Source organism: Cryptomeria japonica, unplaced genomic scaffold (assembly GCF_030272615.1).
Source record: "Cryptomeria japonica unplaced genomic scaffold, Sugi_1.0 HiC_scaffold_97, whole genome shotgun sequence".
Classification (NCBI taxonomy): domain Eukaryota; kingdom Viridiplantae; phylum Streptophyta; class Pinopsida; order Cupressales; family Cupressaceae; genus Cryptomeria; species Cryptomeria japonica.
In genome coordinates, this window is record NW_026728919.1 from 415,790 (window position 1) to 433,158 (window position 17,369).

The window sequence follows — 17,369 nt, forward strand, 5'->3', positions numbered from 1 at the left end:
AAACCGGGCTCCGACAACGTGCACGCAGCACCTTGGAGCACACTTCGAAGCACTCCCGGGTGCCCACCGGCGTTGCGCACCGTGGTGGGCAGCGAGGTGCGCACCTTTGATGCGCTGCCTTCACTAATTTCCAGAAAAAGGCAAAAAAAAATGAGATTTTAAAATTTCCGTTTTGAAAGATAGTGAAAAAAAAGGAACGCGGGTGCCATCTTGAGCCCGCCCTGGTGCGCAGCCCAGGCAAGGCATGCGCACCAAGGTGCCCACCCGAGGTGCACACCCGGGGCAAACCGGGCTCCGACTTCGTGCAGGCCGCACCTTGGAGCACACTTCGGAGCGCTCCTTGGTGCGCACCATGGTGCCCACCAGGGCGCGCAACCCAGCCAAGGTCTGCACACTAAGGTGCCCACCCCGGCGAAGGTGCACGCGAGGTGCGCACCCGGGGCAAACCGGGCTCCGACTTCGTGCACGCCATGGTGCCCACCGCGGCGAAGGTGCACGCGAGGTGCGCACCCGGGGCAAACCGGGCTCCGACTTCGTGCACGCCGCACCTTGGAGCACACTTCGGAGCGCTCCTTGGTGCGCACCATGGTGCCCACCAGGGCGCGCAACCCAGCCAAGGTGTGCGCACCAAGGTGCACGCGAGGTGCGCACCCGGGGCAAACCGGGGTCCGACTTCGTGCACGCCGCACCTTGGAGCACACATCGGAGCGCTCCCAGGTTCGCACCAGCGTTGCGCACCTTTGATGCGCTGCCTTCACTAATTTCCAGAAAAGGCAAAAAAAAACGATATTTTAAAATTTCCGTTCTGAAAGATAGTGAAAAAAACGGAACGCGGGTGCCATCTTGAGCCCTTCCTGGTGCGCAGCCCAGGCAAGTTGTGCGCACCAAGGTGCCCACCCTGGCGGAGGTGCGCGCCCGGGGCAAACCGGGCTCCGACTTCGTGCACTGCATGGTGCCCACCAAGGCGCGCAACCCAGCCAAGGTGCCCACCGCAGCGAAGGTGCACGCGAGGTGCACACCCGGGGCAAACCGGGCTCCGACTTCGTGCACGCCGCACCTTGGAGCACACTTCAGAGCGCTCCTTGGTGCGCACCAGGGCGCGCAACCCAGCCGAGGTGCCCACCCCGGCGAAGGTGCACGCGAGGTGCGCACCCGGGGCAAACCGGGCTCCGACTTCGTGCACGCCATGGTGCCCACCGCGGCGAAGGTGCGCACCCGGGGCAAACCGGGCTCCGACTTCGTGCACGCCGCACCTTGGAGCACACTTCGGAGCGCTCCTTGGTGCGCACCATGGTGCCCACCAGGCCGCGCAACCCAGCCAAGGTGTGCGCACCAAGGTGCACGCGAGGTGCGCACCCGGGGCAAACCGGGGTCCGACTTCGTGCACGCCGCACCTTGGAGCACACATCGGGGCGCTCCCGGGTTCGCACCGGCGTTGCGCACCGTGGTGGGCACCTCGGAGCACACCAAGGTGGGCAGCGAGGTGCGCACCTTTGATGCGATGCCTTCACTAATTTCCATAAAAGGCAAAAAAAAAACGAGATTTTAAAATTTCCGTTTTGAAAGATAGTGAGAAAAAGGGAATGCTGGTGCCATCTTGAGCCCGCCCTGGTGCGCAGCCCAGCCAAGGTTTGCGCACCAAGGTGCCCACCCTGGCGAAGGTGCGCGCCCGGGCAATTAACCCAACTTCCAACTTCGCGCGCGCCAGGGTGGGAGCGCACCCAACAACCGGGCCTGGGAAGAGCCAATGCGAGAAACCCCACCAAACTCTCTGACAAAAAAAGAGGGGGCGCTCCAGTAACCCCGCTTCGGAGCGCACCCTGGGCAAACCCAGCCAAGGTGCCCACCCCGGCCAAGGTGCAGGCGAGGTGCGCACCCGGGGCAAACCGGGCTCCGACAACGTGCACGCCGCACCTTGGAGCACACTTCGTAGCGCTCCCGGGTGCGCACCTCAGAGCACACCAAGGTGGGCAGCGAGGTGCGCACCTTTGATGCGCTGCCTTCACTAATTTCCAGAAAAGGCAAAAAAAAAAGGAGATTTTAAAATTTCCGTTTTGAAAGATAGTGAAAAAAACGGAACGCGCGTGCCATCTTGAGCCCGCCCTGGTGCGCAGCCCAGGTAAGGTGCCACCCTGGCAAAGGTGCGCACCCGGGCAATTAACCCTACTTCCGACTTCGTGCGCGCCAGGGTGGCAACCGGGCCTCGGAAGAGCCAATGCGAGAAACCCCACCAAACGCTCCGACAAAAAAAGAGGCGGCGCTCCAATAACCCCGCTTCGGAGCGCAGCCGGGGCAAACCAAGCCAAGGTGCCCACCCCGACGAAGGTGCACGCGAGGTGCGCACCCGGGGCAAACCGGGCTCCGACAACGTGCACGCAGCACCTTGGAGCACACTTCGAAGCACTCCCGGGTGCCCACCGGCGTTGCGCACCGTGGTGGGCAGCGAGGTGCGCACCTTTGATGCGCTGCCTTCACTAATTTCCAGAAAAAGGCAAAAAAAAATGAGATTTTAAAATTTCCGTTTTGAAAGATAGTGAAAAAAAAGGAACGCGGGTGCCATCTTGAGCCCGCCCTGGTGCGCAGCCCAGGCAAGGCATGCGCACCAAGGTGCCCACCCGAGGTGCACACCCGGGGCAAACCGGGCTCCGACTTCGTGCAGGCCGCACCTTGGAGCACACTTCGGAGCGCTCCTTGGTGCGCACCATGGTGCCCACCAGGGCGCACCCGAGGCAAACCGGGCTCCGACTTCGTGCACGCCGCACCTTGGAGCACACATCGGAGCGCTCCCAGGTTCGCACCAGCGTTGCGCACCTTTGATGCGCTGCCTTCACTAATTTCCAGAAAAGGCAAAAAAAAACGATATTTTAAAATTTCCGTTCTGAAAGATAGTGAAAAAAACGGAACGCGGGTGCCATCTTGAGCCCTTCCTGATGCGCAGCCCAGGCAAGTTGTGCGCACCAAGGTGCCCACCCTGGCGGAGGTGCGCGCCCGGGGCAAACCGGGCTCCGACTTCGTGCACTGCATGGTGCCCACCAAGGCGCGCAACCCAGCCAAGGTGCCCACCGCAGCGAAGGTGCACGCGAGGTGCGCACCCGAGGTGCACACCCGGGGCAAACCGGGCTCCGACTTCGTGCACGCCGCACCTTGGAGCACACTTCAGAGCGCTCCTTGGTACGCACCAGGGCGCGCAACCCAGCCAAGGTGCTCACCCCGGCGAAGGTGCACGCGAGGTGCGCACCCGGGGCAAACCGGGCTCGGACTTCGTGCACGCCGCACCTTGGAGCACACATCGGAGCGCTCCCGGGTTCGCACCAGCATTGCGCACCTTTGATGCGCTGCCTTCACTAATTTCCAGAAAAGGCAAAAAAAAGAAAAAAATGAGATTTTAAAATTTCCGTTTTGAAAGATAGTGAAAAAAACGGAACGCGGGTGCCATCTTGAGCCCGCCCTGGTGTGCAGCCCAGGCAAGTTGTGCGCACCAAGGCACCCACCCTGGCCAAGGTGGGTCACGGGGTGGGTCCTAGGGTGGGTAACGGGGTGGGTACTAAGGTGCGTGCCAAGGTGGGTCATAGGGTGGGTGCCAAGGTGGGCACCAGGGTGGGTGTGCACCAACCCTAGCCAGGGTAGGTCACGGGGTGGTTGTCGGGGTGGGCGTCAAGGAGCCAAGGTGGGTGGCAAGTAGCCAAGTTGCGTGCCAAGGTGGGTGTCGGGGTGGGTGCCAAGGATCCAAGGTGGGTGCCAAGGAACCAAGGTGGGTGTCTGGGTGGGTGCCGAGGTGGGAGCCAGGGTGGGTCCCAAGGTGAGTGCAAAGGTGGGTGCCAGGGTCAAGGTGAGTGCCAATGTGGGTTCCAAGGTGCCAGGGTCAGGGTGAGTGCCAATGTGGGTTCAAAGGTGCTAAGTTGGGTGCGAGGTTGGGTGCGAGGGTGGGTGGGTGCCAAGGTGTGCTAGGTGGAAGCCCGGGTGGGTCGGCATCCCATGGGTGTCGAGTTGGGTGCCTGATGGGTGCTTCTTGTCAAGTTTTAGTCGTCGGGACTCATTTCGAGCCTTAGAGGTCGTTTCTTGTCCGGTTGCCCTGTCTTCGACCTGGGAACCCAATTTTGGTCCTCGGGTCCCATTTTTTTTTGTCTCGCATCCCACTTTTGGCCTGTGGCCTTTTCGGGGTCGATTCTCGTTTTGGGCATCAGAGCATGTTTCTTCTCCTAAAACCCAATATTTGTTTATTAAGTCTCGGAACACATTTTTGTTCTCGTGGACCCATCATGGGTCTTGGAACGCATTTGTGGTCCTTGGGTCCCATTTTGCATCCCGAAACTTGTGTTTTGGTGCTTGATCCCTATTTTGGGTGCCCACCTTGCACCAAGTGCGCACCCGGGGCAAACCGAGCGCCTTGGTGCACCGGGGCAAGATCGAGCGTGCACCCGAGGCGCCCCGAACATGCACCAAGGTGCACTCGGCCCACATGTGAGCGCAGGTCGTTGCGCCCGAGGTGGTGTGTGGGCACCGCGTTGCAGACGGGACACTGCACGCACACGACGCCCCCTCCAGGTGCACGCACGTAGGCCGGGCCGGGTGCACACCCGACGCCCTAGCAAGGTGCGCGCACCCGGGCAGGGCTCACACTTGGCGAACGGGGCGCACTTCGCGAGGGAGGGTGTGCACCTCGACGGGGGTGGGTGGCCGGGGTGGATTCGCACGTGGGTCGCGGTTTGCTAAGTACACACTGCGACAAGCTCATAACGGGTGCGATCATACCAGCGTTAGTGCACCGGATCCCATCAGAACTCCGCAGTTAAGCGCGCTTGGGCCGGAGTAGTACTGGGATGGGTGACCTCCCGGGAAGTCCCGGTGTTGCACCCTTTTTTAGTTTTTCGCCGGGCGTCGCAATGCTATTTGAATAAACCTTTTGCCCGTTTGCGTTCTCGTCGGGGCCGGGCCGGGCCGGGGTGCGCTGCCCGCACTACCGCGCGCGCGGGGGCGACACCGAGCGCGCACCCGAGGCGCCCCGAGCACACAGGCCACGGTGCAACCCGGGCGTTGTGCGCGCACCCCGGTGCGCCCGAGGTGCTGCGCGCGCACCCAGGTGAAATCGGTGTGCACCTCGGCCAGTGCGCGCTCGGTCGAGTCGCGCACGTTGGCCAAGGTGCACGGTGATGTTTCTTACTCTAAGGTTCCGCACCAGACGCCCGGGACAGGTGAGCGAAGCTGGGCGGGGCCGGGTGCGCGGCCGGGGCAGGTGCACGCAGCTGGAGAGAGCTTTGGAGCACACTTCGGAGCGCACCAATGATGCGCTCCATTCAAAAGTTTCCTGAAAAGGCAAAAAAAGTTGAGATTATAGAATTTCCCACTTGAGAGATTGTAAAAAAAAAAAATTTAAAATGAAGGAAACGCGGGTGCCAAGGTGTGCGCAGCCCAGCCAAGGTGTGCGCACCAAGGCGCCCACCCTGGCGAAGGTGCACGCAAGGTGCGCACCCGAGGCAAACCGGACAATTAACCCAACTTTCGACTTCGCGCGCACCTTGGAGCGCACTTCGGAGCGCTCCTTGGTGCGCACCAATCTTGGGCACCTCGGAGTGCACCATGGCGCCCACCAAGGTGCGCACCCGGGGCAAACCGAGCTCCGACTTCGTGCGCACCTTGGAGCGCACGAAAGGTGCGCACCATGGCGCCCACCAAGGTGCGCAGCCCAGCCAAGGCGTGCGCATCAAGGTGCGCACCCTGGCGAAGGTGCGCACCCGGGGCAAACCGAGCTCCGACTTCGTGCGCACCTTGGAGCGCACAAAAGGTGCGCAACCCAGCCAAGGTGTGCGCACCCCGGTCAAACCGAGCTCCGAATCGTGCGCACCAGAGGTGCACGCCATCGTGCGCACCTTGGAGCACACTTCGGAGCCCTCCTTGGTGCGCGCCGATGTTGCGCACCTCGGAGCGCACCCGGGGAAAACAATGCAATTAACCCGACTTTCGACTTCGTGGGCACCTCGGAGCGCTCTCGGGTTCGCACCTCGGAGCACACCGAGGTGCGCACCTTTGATGCGCTGCCTTCACCAATTTCCAGAAAAGGCAAGAAAACATTGAGAAGGTGTGCGCACCGAGGTGCCCACCCTGGCGAAGGTGCACGCGAGGTGCGCACCCGGGGCAAACCGGGCTCCGACTTCGTGCACGCCGCACCTTGGAGCACACTTCGGAGCGCTCCTTGGTGCGCACCAGGGCGCGCAACCCAGCCGAGGTGCCCACCCCGGCGAAGGTGCACGCGAGGTGCGCACCCGGGGCAAACCGGGCTCCGACTTCGTGCACGCCATGGTGCCCACCGCGGCGAAGGTGCACGCGAGGTGCGCACCCGGGGCAAACCGGGCTCCGACTTCGTGCACGCCGCACCTTGGAGCACACTTCGGAGCGCTCCTTGGTGCGCACCATGGTGCCCACCAGGGCGCGCAACCCCGCCGAAGGTGCACGCGAGGTGCGCACCCGGGGCAAACCGGGCTCCGACTTCGTGCACGCCGCACCTTGGAGCACACTTCGGAGCGCTCCTTGGTGCGCACCATGGTGCCCACCAGGGCGCGCAACCCCGCCGAAGGTGCACGCGAGGTGCGCACCCGGGGCAAACCGGGCTCCGACTTCGTGCACGCCATGGTGCGCACCGCGGCGAAGGTGCGCACCCGGGGCAAACCGGGCTCCGACTTCGTGCACGCCGCACCTTGGAGCACACTTCGGAGCGCTCCTTGGTGCGCACCAGGGCGCGCAACCCAGCCGAGGTGCCCACCCCGGCGAAGGTGCACGCGAGGTGCGTACCCGGGGCAAACCGGGCTCCGACTTCGTGCACGCCGCACCTTGGAGCACACTTCGGAGCGCTCCTTGGTGCGCACCATGGTGCCCACCAGGCCGCGCAACCCAGCCAAGGTGTGCGCACCAAGGTGCACGCGAGGTGCGCACCCGGGGCAAACCGGGGTCCGACTTCGTGCACGCCGCACCTTGGAGCACACATCGGGGCGCTCCCGGGTTCGCACCGGCGTTGCGCACCGTGGTGGGCACCTCGGAGCACACCAAGGTGGGCAGCGAGGTGCGCACCTTTGATGCGATGCCTTCACTAATTTCCATAAAAGGCAAAAAAAAAACGAGATTTTAAAATTTCCGTTTTGAAAGATAGTGAGAAAAAGGGAATGCTGGTGCCATCTTGAGCCCGCCCTGGTGCGCAGCCCAGCCAAGGTGTGCGCACCAAGGTGCCCACCCTGGCGAAGGTGCGCGCCCGGGCAATTAACCCAACTTCCAACTTCGCGCGCGCCAGGGTGGGAGCGCACCCAACAACCGGGCCTGGGAAGAGCCAATGCGAGAAACCCCACCAAACGCTCTGACAAAAAAAGAGGGGGCGCTCCAGTAACCCCGCTTCGGAGCGCACCCTGGGCAAACCCAGCCAAGGTGCCCACCCCGGCCAAGGTGCAGGCGAGGTGCGCACCCGGGGCAAACCGGGCTCCGACAACGTGCACGCCGCACCTTGGAGCACACTTCGTAGCGCTCCCGGGTGCGCACCTCAGAGCACACCAAGGTGGGCAGCGAGGTGCGCACCTTTGATGCGCTGCCTTCACTAATTTCCAGAAAAGGCAAAAAAAAAAGGAGATTTTAAAATTTCCGTTTTGAAAGATAGTGAAAAAAACGGAACGCGCGTGCCATCTTGAGCCCGCCCTGGTGCGCAGCCCAGGTAAGGTGCCCACCCTGGCAAAGGTGCGCACCCGGGCAATTAACCCTACTTCCGACTTCGTGCGCGCCAGGGTGGCAACCGGGCCTCGGAAGAGCCAATGCGAGAAACCCCACCAAACGCTCCGACAAAAAAAGAGGCGGCGCTCCAATAACCCCGCTTCGGAGCGCAGCCGGGGCAAACCCAGCCAAGGTGCCCACCCCGACGAAGGTGCACGCGAGGTGCGCACCCGGGGCAAACCGGGCTCCGACAACGTGCACGCAGCACCTTGGAGCACACTTCGAAGCACTCCCGGGTGCCCACCGGCGTTGCGCACCGTGGTGGGCAGCGAGGTGCGCACCTTTGATGCGCTGCCTTCACTAATTTCCAGAAAAAGGCAAAAAAAAATGAGATTTTAAAATTTCCGTTTTGAAAGATAGTGAAAAAAAAGGAACGCGGGTGCCATCTTGAGCCCGCCCTGGTGCGCAGCCCAGGCAAGGCATGCGCACCAAGGTGCCCACCCGAGGTGCACACCCGGGGCAAACCGGGCTCCGACTTCGTGCAGGCCGCACCTTGGAGCACACTTCGGAGCGCTCCTTGGTGCGCACCATGGTGCCCACCAGGGCGCGCAACCCAGCCAAGGTCTGCACACTAAGGTGCCCACCCCGGCGAAGGTGCACGCGAGGTGCGCACCCGGGGCAAACCGGGCTCCGACTTCGTGCACGCCATGGTGCCCACCGCGGCGAAGGTGCACGCGAGGTGCGCACCCGGGGCAAACCGGGCTCCGACTTCGTGCACGCCGCACCTTGGAGCACACTTCGGAGCGCTCCTTGGTGCGCACCATGGTGCCCACCAGGGCGCGCAACCCAGCCAAGGTGTGCGCACCAAGGTGCACGCGAGGTGCGCACCCGGGGCAAACCGGGGTCCGACTTCGTGCACGCCGCACCTTGGAGCACACATCGGAGCGCTCCCAGGTTCGCACCAGCGTTGCGCACCTTTGATGCGCTGCCTTCACTAATTTCCAGAAAAGGCAAAAAAAAACGATATTTTAAAATTTCCGTTCTGAAAGATAGTGAAAAAAACGGAACGCGGGTGCCATCTTGAGCCCTTCCTGGTGCGCAGCCCAGGCAAGTTGTGCGCACCAAGGTGCCCACCCTGGCGGAGGTGCGCGCCCGGGGCAAACCGGGCTCCGACTTCGTGCACTGCATGGTGCCCACCAAGGCGCGCAACCCAGCCAAGGTGCCCACCGCAGCGAAGGTGCACGCGAGGTGCACACCCGGGGCAAACCGGGCTCCGACTTCGTGCACGCCGCACCTTGGAGCACACTTCAGAGCGCTCCTTGGTGCGCACCAGGGCGCGCAACCCAGCCGAGGTGCCCACCCCGGCGAAGGTGCACGCGAGGTGCGCACCCGGGGCAAACCGGGCTCCGACTTCGTGCACAGCCATGGTGCCCACCGCGGCGAAGGTGCGCACCCGGGGCAAACCGGGCTCCGACTTCGTGCACGCCGCACCTTGGAGCACACTTCGGAGCGCTCCTTGGTGCGCACCATGGTGCCCACCAGGCCGCGCAACCCAGCCAAGGTGTGCGCACCAAGGTGCACGCGAGGTGCGCACCCGGGGCAAACCGGGGTCCGACTTCGTGCACGCCGCACCTTGGAGCACACATCGGGGCGCTCCCGGGTTCGCACCGGCGTTGCGCACCGTGGTGGGCACCTCGGAGCACACCAAGGTGGGCAGCGAGGTGCGCACCTTTGATGCGATGCCTTCACTAATTTCCATAAAAGGCAAAAAAAAAACGAGATTTTAAAATTTCCGTTTTGAAAGATAGTGAGAAAAAGGGAATGCTGGTGCCATCTTGAGCCCGCCCTGGTGCGCAGCCCAGCCAAGGTTTGCGCACCAAGGTGCCCACCCTGGCGAAGGTGCGCGCCCGGGCAATTAACCCAACTTCCAACTTCGCGCGCGCCAGGGTGGGAGCGCACCCAACAACCGGGCCTGGGAAGAGCCAATGCGAGAAACCCCACCAAACTCTCTGACAAAAAAAGAGGGGGCGCTCCAGTAACCCCGCTTCGGAGCGCACCCTGGGCAAACCCAGCCAAGGTGCCCACCCCGGCCAAGGTGCAGGCGAGGTGCGCACCCGGGGCAAACCGGGCTCCGACAACGTGCACGCCGCACCTTGGAGCACACTTCGTAGCGCTCCCGGGTGCGCACCTCAGAGCACACCAAGGTGGGCAGCGAGGTGCGCACCTTTGATGCGCTGCCTTCACTAATTTCCAGAAAAGGCAAAAAAAAAAGGAGATTTTAAAATTTCCGTTTTGAAAGATAGTGAAAAAAACGGAACGCGCGTGCCATCTTGAGCCCGCCCTGGTGCGCAGCCCAGGTAAGGTGCCACCCTGGCAAAGGTGCGCACCCGGGCAATTAACCCTACTTCCGACTTCGTGCGCGCCAGGGTGGCAACCGGGCCTCGGAAGAGCCAATGCGAGAAACCCCACCAAACGCTCCGACAAAAAAAGAGGCGGCGCTCCAATAACCCCGCTTCGGAGCGCAGCCGGGGCAAACCAAGCCAAGGTGCCCACCCCGACGAAGGTGCACGCGAGGTGCGCACCCGGGGCAAACCGGGCTCCGACAACGTGCACGCAGCACCTTGGAGCACACTTCGAAGCACTCCCGGGTGCCCACCGGCGTTGCGCACCGTGGTGGGCAGCGAGGTGCGCACCTTTGATGCGCTGCCTTCACTAATTTCCAGAAAAAGGCAAAAAAAAATGAGATTTTAAAATTTCCGTTTTGAAAGATAGTGAAAAAAAAGGAACGCGGGTGCCATCTTGAGCCCGCCCTGGTGCGCAGCCCAGGCAAGGCATGCGCACCAAGGTGCCCACCCGAGGTGCACACCCGGGGCAAACCGGGCTCCGACTTCGTGCAGGCCGCACCTTGGAGCACACTTCGGAGCGCTCCTTGGTGCGCACCATGGTGCCCACCAGGGCGCACCCGAGGCAAACCGGGCTCCGACTTCGTGCACGCCGCACCTTGGAGCACACATCGGAGCGCTCCCAGGTTCGCACCAGCGTTGCGCACCTTTGATGCGCTGCCTTCACTAATTTCCAGAAAAGGCAAAAAAAAACGATATTTTAAAATTTCCGTTCTGAAAGATAGTGAAAAAAACGGAACGCGGGTGCCATCTTGAGCCCTTCCTGATGCGCAGCCCAGGCAAGTTGTGCGCACCAAGGTGCCCACCCTGGCGGAGGTGCGCGCCCGGGGCAAACCGGGCTCCGACTTCGTGCACTGCATGGTGCCCACCAAGGCGCGCAACCCAGCCAAGGTGCCCACCGCAGCGAAGGTGCACGCGAGGTGCGCACCCGAGGTGCACACCCGGGGCAAACCGGGCTCCGACTTCGTGCACGCCGCACCTTGGAGCACACTTCAGAGCGCTCCTTGGTACGCACCAGGGCGCGCAACCCAGCCAAGGTGCTCACCCCGGCGAAGGTGCACGCGAGGTGCGCACCCGGGGCAAACCGGGCTCGGACTTCGTGCACGCCGCACCTTGGAGCACACATCGGAGCGCTCCCGGGTTCGCACCAGCATTGCGCACCTTTGATGCGCTGCCTTCACTAATTTCCAGAAAAGGCAAAAAAAAGAAAAAAATGAGATTTTAAAATTTCCGTTTTGAAAGATAGTGAAAAAAACGGAACGCGGGTGCCATCTTGAGCCCGCCCTGGTGTGCAGCCCAGGCAAGTTGTGCGCACCAAGGCACCCACCCTGGCCAAGGTGGGTCACGGGGTGGGTCCTAGGGTGGGTAACGGGGTGGGTACTAAGGTGCGTGCCAAGGTGGGTCATAGGGTGGGTGCCAAGGTGGGCACCAGGGTGGGTGTGCACCAACCCTAGCCAGGGTAGGTCACGGGGTGGTTGTCGGGGTGGGCGTCAAGGAGCCAAGGTGGGTGGCAAGTAGCCAAGTTGCGTGCCAAGGTGGGTGTCGGGGTGGGTGCCAAGGATCCAAGGTGGGTGCCAAGGAACCAAGGTGGGTGTCTGGGTGGGTGCCGAGGTGGGAGCCAGGGTGGGTCCCAAGGTGAGTGCAAAGGTGGGTGCCAGGGTCAAGGTGAGTGCCAATGTGGGTTCCAAGGTGCCAGGGTCAGGGTGAGTGCCAATGTGGGTTCAAAGGTGCTAAGTTGGGTGCGAGGTTGGGTGCGAGGGTGGGTGGGTGCCAAGGTGTGCTAGGTGGAAGCCCGGGTGGGTCGGCATCCCATGGGTGTCGAGTTGGGTGCCTGATGGGTGCTTCTTGTCAAGTTTTAGTCGTCGGGACTCATTTCGAGCCTTAGAGGTCGTTTCTTGTCCGGTTGCCCTGTCTTCGACCTGGGAACCCAATTTTGGTCCTCGGGTCCCATTTTTTTTTGTCTCGCATCCCACTTTTGGCCTGTGGCCTTTTCGGGGTCGATTCTCGTTTTGGGCATCAGAGCATGTTTCTTCTCCTAAAACCCAATATTTGTTTATTAAGTCTCGGAACACATTTTTGTTCTCGTGGACCCATCATGGGTCTTGGAACGCATTTGTGGTCCTTGGGTCCCATTTTGCATCCCGAAACTTGTGTTTTGGTGCTTGATCCCTATTTTGGGTGCCCACCTTGCACCAAGTGCGCACCCGGGGCAAACCGAGCGCCTTGGTGCACCGGGGCAAGATCGAGCGTGCACCCGAGGCGCCCCGAACATGCACCAAGGTGCACTCGGCCCACATGTGAGCGCAGGTCGTTGCGCCCGAGGTGGTGTGTGGGCACCGCGTTGCAGACGGGACACTGCACGCACACGACGCCCCCTCCAGGTGCACGCACGTAGGCCGGGCCGGGTGCACACCCGACGCCCTAGCAAGGTGCGCGCACCCGGGCAGGGCTCACACTTGGCGAACGGGGCGCACTTCGCGAGGGAGGGTGTGCACCTCGACGGGGGTGGGTGGCCGGGGTGGATTCGCACGTGGGTCGCGGTTTGCTAAGTACACACTGCGACAAGCTCATAACGGGTGCGATCATACCAGCGTTAGTGCACCGGATCCCATCAGAACTCCGCAGTTAAGCGCGCTTGGGCCGGAGTAGTACTGGGATGGGTGACCTCCCGGGAAGTCCCGGTGTTGCACCCTTTTTTAGTTTTTCGCCGGGCGTCGCAATGCTATTTGAATAAACCTTTTGCCCGTTTGCGTTCTCGTCGGGGCCGGGCCGGGCCGGGGTGCGCTGCCCGCACTACCGCGCGCGCGGGGGCGACACCGAGCGCGCACCCGAGGCGCCCCGAGCACACAGGCCACGGTGCAACCCGGGCGTTGTGCGCGCACCCCGGTGCGCCCGAGGTGCTGCGCGCGCACCCAGGTGAAATCGGTGTGCACCTCGGCCAGTGCGCGCTCGGTCGAGTCGCGCACGTTGGCCAAGGTGCACGGTGATGTTTCTTACTCTAAGGTTCCGCACCAGACGCCCGGGACAGGTGAGCGAAGCTGGGCGGGGCCGGGTGCGCGGCCGGGGCAGGTGCACGCAGCTGGAGAGAGCTTTGGAGCACACTTCGGAGCGCACCAATGATGCGCTCCATTCAAAAGTTTCCTGAAAAGGCAAAAAAAGTTGAGATTATAGAATTTCCCACTTGAGAGATTGTAAAAAAAAAAAATTTAAAATGAAGGAAACGCGGGTGCCAAGGTGTGCGCAGCCCAGCCAAGGTGTGCGCACCAAGGCGCCCACCCTGGCGAAGGTGCACGCAAGGTGCGCACCCGAGGCAAACCGGACAATTAACCCAACTTTCGACTTCGCGCGCACCTTGGAGCGCACTTCGGAGCGCTCCTTGGTGCGCACCAATCTTGGGCACCTCGGAGTGCACCATGGCGCCCACCAAGGTGCGCACCCGGGGCAAACCGAGCTCCGACTTCGTGCGCACCTTGGAGCGCACGAAAGGTGCGCACCATGGCGCCCACCAAGGTGCGCAGCCCAGCCAAGGCGTGCGCATCAAGGTGCGCACCCTGGCGAAGGTGCGCACCCGGGGCAAACCGAGCTCCGACTTCGTGCGCACCTTGGAGCGCACAAAAGGTGCGCAACCCAGCCAAGGTGTGCGCACCCCGGTCAAACCGAGCTCCGAATCGTGCGCACCAGAGGTGCACGCCATCGTGCGCACCTTGGAGCACACTTCGGAGCCCTCCTTGGTGCGCGCCGATGTTGCGCACCTCGGAGCGCACCCGGGGAAAACAATGCAATTAACCCGACTTTCGACTTCGTGGGCACCTCGGAGCGCTCTCGGGTTCGCACCTCGGAGCACACCGAGGTGCGCACCTTTGATGCGCTGCCTTCACCAATTTCCAGAAAAGGCAAGAAAACATTGAGAAGGTGTGCGCACCGAGGTGCCCACCCTGGCGAAGGTGCACGCGAGGTGCGCACCCGGGGCAAACCGGGCTCCGACTTCGTGCACGCCGCACCTTGGAGCACACTTCGGAGCGCTCCTTGGTGCGCACCAGGGCGCGCAACCCAGCCGAGGTGCCCACCCCGGCGAAGGTGCACGCGAGGTGCGCACCCGGGGCAAACCGGGCTCCGACTTCGTGCACGCCATGGTGCCCACCGCGGCGAAGGTGCACGCGAGGTGCGCACCCGGGGCAAACCGGGCTCCGACTTCGTGCACGCCGCACCTTGGAGCACACTTCGGAGCGCTCCTTGGTGCGCACCATGGTGCCCACCAGGGCGCGCAACCCCGCCGAAGGTGCACGCGAGGTGCGCACCCGGGGCAAACCGGGCTCCGACTTCGTGCACGCCGCACCTTGGAGCACACTTCGGAGCGCTCCTTGGTGCGCACCATGGTGCCCACCAGGGCGCGCAACCCCGCCGAAGGTGCACGCGAGGTGCGCACCCGGGGCAAACCGGGCTCCGACTTCGTGCACGCCATGGTGCGCACCGCGGCGAAGGTGCGCACCCGGGGCAAACCGGGCTCCGACTTCGTGCACGCCGCACCTTGGAGCACACTTCGGAGCGCTCCTTGGTGCGCACCAGGGCGCGCAACCCAGCCGAGGTGCCCACCCCGGCGAAGGTGCACGCGAGGTGCGTACCCGGGGCAAACCGGGCTCCGACTTCGTGCACGCCGCACCTTGGAGCACACTTCGGAGCGCTCCTTGGTGCGCACCATGGTGCCCACCAGGCCGCGCAACCCAGCCAAGGTGTGCGCACCAAGGTGCACGCGAGGTGCGCACCCGGGGCAAACCGGGGTCCGACTTCGTGCACGCCGCACCTTGGAGCACACATCGGGGCGCTCCCGGGTTCGCACCGGCGTTGCGCACCGTGGTGGGCACCTCGGAGCACACCAAGGTGGGCAGCGAGGTGCGCACCTTTGATGCGATGCCTTCACTAATTTCCATAAAAGGCAAAAAAAAAACGAGATTTTAAAATTTCCGTTTTGAAAGATAGTGAGAAAAAGGGAATGCTGGTGCCATCTTGAGCCCGCCCTGGTGCGCAGCCCAGCCAAGGTGTGCGCACCAAGGTGCCCACCCTGGCGAAGGTGCGCGCCCGGGCAATTAACCCAACTTCCAACTTCGCGCGCGCCAGGGTGGGAGCGCACCCAACAACCGGGCCTGGGAAGAGCCAATGCGAGAAACCCCACCAAACGCTCTGACAAAAAAAGAGGGGGCGCTCCAGTAACCCCGCTTCGGAGCGCACCCTGGGCAAACCCAGCCAAGGTGCCCACCCCGGCCAAGGTGCAGGCGAGGTGCGCACCCGGGGCAAACCGGGCTCCGACAACGTGCACGCCGCACCTTGGAGCACACTTCGTAGCGCTCCCGGGTGCGCACCTCAGAGCACACCAAGGTGGGCAGCGAGGTGCGCACCTTTGATGCGCTGCCTTCACTAATTTCCAGAAAAGGCAAAAAAAAAAGGAGATTTTAAAATTTCCGTTTTGAAAGATAGTGAAAAAAACGGAACGCGCGTGCCATCTTGAGCCCGCCCTGGTGCGCAGCCCAGGTAAGGTGCCCACCCTGGCAAAGGTGCGCACCCGGGCAATTAACCCTACTTCCGACTTCGTGCGCGCCAGGGTGGCAACCGGGCCTCGGAAGAGCCAATGCGAGAAACCCCACCAAACGCTCCGACAAAAAAAGAGGCGGCGCTCCAATAACCCCGCTTCGGAGCGCAGCCGGGGCAAACCCAGCCAAGGTGCCCACCCCGACGAAGGTGCACGCGAGGTGCGCACCCGGGGCAAACCGGGCTCCGACAACGTGCACGCAGCACCTTGGAGCACACTTCGAAGCACTCCCGGGTGCCCACCGGCGTTGCGCACCGTGGTGGGCAGCGAGGTGCGCACCTTTGATGCGCTGCCTTCACTAATTTCCAGAAAAAGGCAAAAAAAAATGAGATTTTAAAATTTCCGTTTTGAAAGATAGTGAAAAAAAAGGAACGCGGGTGCCATCTTGAGCCCGCCCTGGTGCGCAGCCCAGGCAAGGCATGCGCACCAAGGTGCCCACCCGAGGTGCACACCCGGGGCAAACCGGGCTCCGACTTCGTGCAGGCCGCACCTTGGAGCACACTTCGGAGCGCTCCTTGGTGCGCACCATGGTGCCCACCAGGGCGCGCAACCCAGCCAAGGTCTGCACACTAAGGTGCCCACCCCGGCGAAGGTGCACGCGAGGTGCGCACCCGGGGCAAACCGGGCTCCGACTTCGTGCACGCCATGGTGCCCACCGCGGCGAAGGTGCACGCGAGGTGCGCACCCGGGGCAAACCGGGCTCCGACTTCGTGCACGCCGCACCTTGGAGCACACTTCGGAGCGCTCCTTGGTGCGCACCATGGTGCCCACCAGGGCGCGCAACCCAGCCAAGGTGTGCGCACCAAGGTGCACGCGAGGTGCGCACCCGGGGCAAACCGGGGTCCGACTTCGTGCACGCCGCACCTTGGAGCACACATCGGAGCGCTCCCAGGTTCGCACCAGCGTTGCGCACCTTTGATGCGCTGCCTTCACTAATTTCCAGAAAAGGCAAAAAAAAACGATATTTTAAAATTTCCGTTCTGAAAGATAGTGAAAAAAACGGAACGCGGGTGCCATCTTGAGCCCTTCCTGGTGCGCAGCCCAGGCAAGTTGTGCGCACCAAGGTGCCCACCCTGGCGGAGGTGCGCGCCCGGGGCAAACCGGGCTCCGACTTCGTGCACTGCATGGTGAAGGCGCGCAACCCAGCCAAGGTGCCCACCGCAGCGAAGGTGCACGCGAGGTGCACACCCGGGGCAAACCGGGCTCCGACTTCGTGCACGCCGCACCTTGGAGCACACTTCAGAGCGCTCCTTGGTGCGCACCAGGGCGCGCAACCCAGCCGAGGTGCCCACCCCGGCGAAGGTGCACGCGAGGTGCGCACCCGGGGCAAACCGGGCTCCGACTTCGTGCACGCCATGGTGCCCACCGCGGCGAAGGTGCGCACCCGGGGCAAACCGGGCTCCGACTTCGTGCACGCCGCACCTTGGAGCACACTTCGGAGCGCTCCTTGGTGCGCACCATGGTGCCCACCAGGCCGCGCAACCCAGCCAAGGTGTGCGCACCAAGGTGCACGCGAGGTGCGCACCCGGGGCAAACCGGGGTCCGACTTCGTGCACGCCGCACCTTGGAGCACACATCGGGGCGCTCCCGGGTTCGCACCGGCGTTGCGCACCGTGGTGGGCACCTCGGAGCACACCAAGGTGGGCAGCGAGGTGCGCACCTTTGATGCGATGCCTTCACTAATTTCCATAAAAGGC

The 17,369-nt window shown here is 63.0% G+C and overlaps 2 non-coding genes across 2 annotated transcripts; both read left to right on the plus strand.

Annotated features, from left to right (window-relative positions):
• The first annotated feature begins 4,738 nt into the window (after positions 1 to 4,738).
• Positions 4,739 to 4,857, plus strand: LOC131864868 (5S ribosomal RNA). The gene has a single exon (XR_009363595.1). It is a non-coding gene; the product is annotated as a 5S ribosomal RNA (ribosomal RNA).
• A 7,805-nt stretch (positions 4,858 to 12,662) lies between these two features.
• Positions 12,663 to 12,781, plus strand: LOC131864869 (5S ribosomal RNA). Its single transcript, XR_009363596.1, has one exon. It is a non-coding gene; the product is annotated as a 5S ribosomal RNA (ribosomal RNA).
• Positions 12,782 to 17,369: the final 4,588 nt, after the last annotated feature.